General features: G+C 34.5%; 1 long non-coding RNA gene across 1 annotated transcript; it reads left to right on the plus strand.

The window, feature by feature from the left end:
* Positions 1-497: 497 nt before the first annotated feature.
* On the plus strand, positions 498-1,546 carry LOC126745616 (uncharacterized). The gene is made up of 2 exons (XR_007663613.1): positions 498-979; positions 1,049-1,546. It is a non-coding gene; the product is annotated as an uncharacterized LOC126745616 (long non-coding RNA).
* Positions 1,547-2,439: the final 893 nt, after the last annotated feature.

The raw sequence follows: 2,439 nt of genomic DNA on the forward strand, positions 1-2,439 counted from the left end.
TAATAGATTTAGTTACAAGAAAAGGTAAAAACAGTTCTTGTGAAATTATATTACTTTATTCTACGCATAATACCTAACATTTCGCGTGACTAAAAAAATACAGAGTGAATTCTCCACTTTAGAGAAGGCATTCATGAGTCAGCCACACTGAGGTCAAGGCTGAAGCTGCAGAGTGACAAAATGCAGTTAACGACAGAACTGGCAACACCACACCTAACCTCACCTTAGTTGTCACCTACTTGTTGACTAAACTAATCGAATACAGGGTTATTCTAATAATTAATCACGTCCCATAGTGAGTGATTTAGTGCGTGATAACAACCTTGTCGTGAAAAATTTGGCTTTCCACCACTCTTAGTGAAAAATATGTATACAAATCTACCCATTGTGCAAAAAGTCTCATCATTTTTCGTTTGTTTAGACAAAAGCCGCTAAATCGCAGAATTACCAACACGGCTGTACTAAATAAAAATAGTCTATCATTTGATCCATAGACCTAATAGATCCGCGCGTTGTAAACGTAGCTAATAATAGATGTATTGCTAACGTCAGGATTCGAGATCATTGATATGAGATAATACGATACTACATACCTAAAAAGTAAAGGTACCTGTGAGTAAATATGTTACCCTAGTTATTGTGATTGTCGAAATGAAATTGTCGTAACAGTAAGCTGCCAGAGGCAGTTGTGCATATAGGTCTCCCGATAGACATGTCATTTTTTTTTAAGTTTAAACAAATTTTGTGCCAGCAGTTGCGGTTATACAAATTAACCCCCACTGGGGGTTACCAGAGCCCAATGGCCTTAGAAAAACCGATAAGGCTCACTAGTCTCAAGGACTTAAAGTCACTCGGTGCACTGAAGGTGTTACCCAAGTATTTGAAGTGGATCACCTCCGAGGATGATTTTTATCGTAGCTTGGAATTTTGTGAACTTATTAGTGAATGAGCGGTAAAGAATAACAATTTCCTATTTAATGTGCGTTTTTCGGATGAGTGTACGTTTTGTTTTAAATAGTGTAGTTAATCGGCACAACTGTCGTTACAGGTCTGAGAACAACCCCAGAGTTGTTTACGACGTGCACACACAAAACCCTCAGAAATTGAACGTGAGGGCTGGTATTTTTGGAAATTTCAATGTGGGCCCTTGTTTTCTTCTTGGAAAATCGAGAACGAGCGATATGTACTTGGATTTACTGGAAAATACTATAGACCCAGCCCTAAGAGCCATCATAGAGCATAATCCTGGATACGTTTAAGATGCACCTCCACATTACTCTCAAAATGTGCGTCATTATTTTTAACAATTTATTTGCAGGTCAGTGAATAGGCCGAAGGGGTGCAATTGAGTGGCCTCCCCGGTCACCCGACTTGACTCCTTTAAACTTTTTTCTGTGGGAACCCATACCACTCCACCTGCTTCATTAGAACACCTGCGAGGACAATTTTTTTTGACAATGATCTTTTCATTTTAATTTTTAATGCTAATTTTTGACCCCCCTGTATCTTTTTTTTTAGCCAAATATTAAAATAGTCTTTTAAAGTGGTCCTTCCTTTAAAATAAAACCAAAACTAACCAATAAATAAAAAAGGGAGTAATCGGTAATTATGTTAGGGCTTATAAACATAATTTTTCACATGAAATTAAAAATATGTCAAAAACGGTTACACTTAGGTATAGAATATTACACATAACATATACCTAGAATTTCATGTGGAAGCCAAAAATGTAAAAATATACAGGGTGTTTCATTTAAAATAACGAAGTTGACACCTACTTCCGGTATAACCGAAAACGTCATAACTGTCAAAATATTTTAGTTGTGTAGCCCCCATCGACTGTGCCATGATGTCAAATATTTAAAAATTTTTAAAAATTAGTTTCCGAGATATCGATCGCGTCTATTCGTCGTGAGATACCCTGTATATGCGTTTTTTAAACAATATATTTTTTGAATTTCAATCGTTCATATTTTCTGAACGAATTCACCGATTATAAAAAAATAAGCAGCAACGTATCGGGAATTAATACCACTTTTTAATAAGGTGTCATTAAACTCCTATTCCAATTTTAAAAAATTTAGGGGATGACACCCCCACTTAGGGGGTGTCATCATTTTTGGGACAAAAGTCGTACCTTATAAACTAAATTATCGTATTTTTGGGTTCTTTAAAAAAAAATCCCTAGCAGTTATGCCTTGTGGTACGTTTTCGATAGCCCGATTTTTTTAATTATAGATAATTATAAACAATAAATAATATTTTTTCAATATTAATATTATTATTAAAAAATTTCTTATTTATTTTATTTGCTATGTGTATCGTCATTAAATTATTAAATAATGTTTATTATTAGAATTAAATACTTACCTAATTATACAGGGTGTCCCGTAATTAATTGGACATAGGTTAATGTAGGATACCTGACAAGAAAATAAA

The sequence above is a fragment of the Anthonomus grandis genome, chromosome 16 (genome assembly GCF_022605725.1).
Source record: "Anthonomus grandis grandis chromosome 16, icAntGran1.3, whole genome shotgun sequence".
In the NCBI taxonomy this organism is placed as follows: domain Eukaryota; kingdom Metazoa; phylum Arthropoda; class Insecta; order Coleoptera; family Curculionidae; genus Anthonomus; species Anthonomus grandis.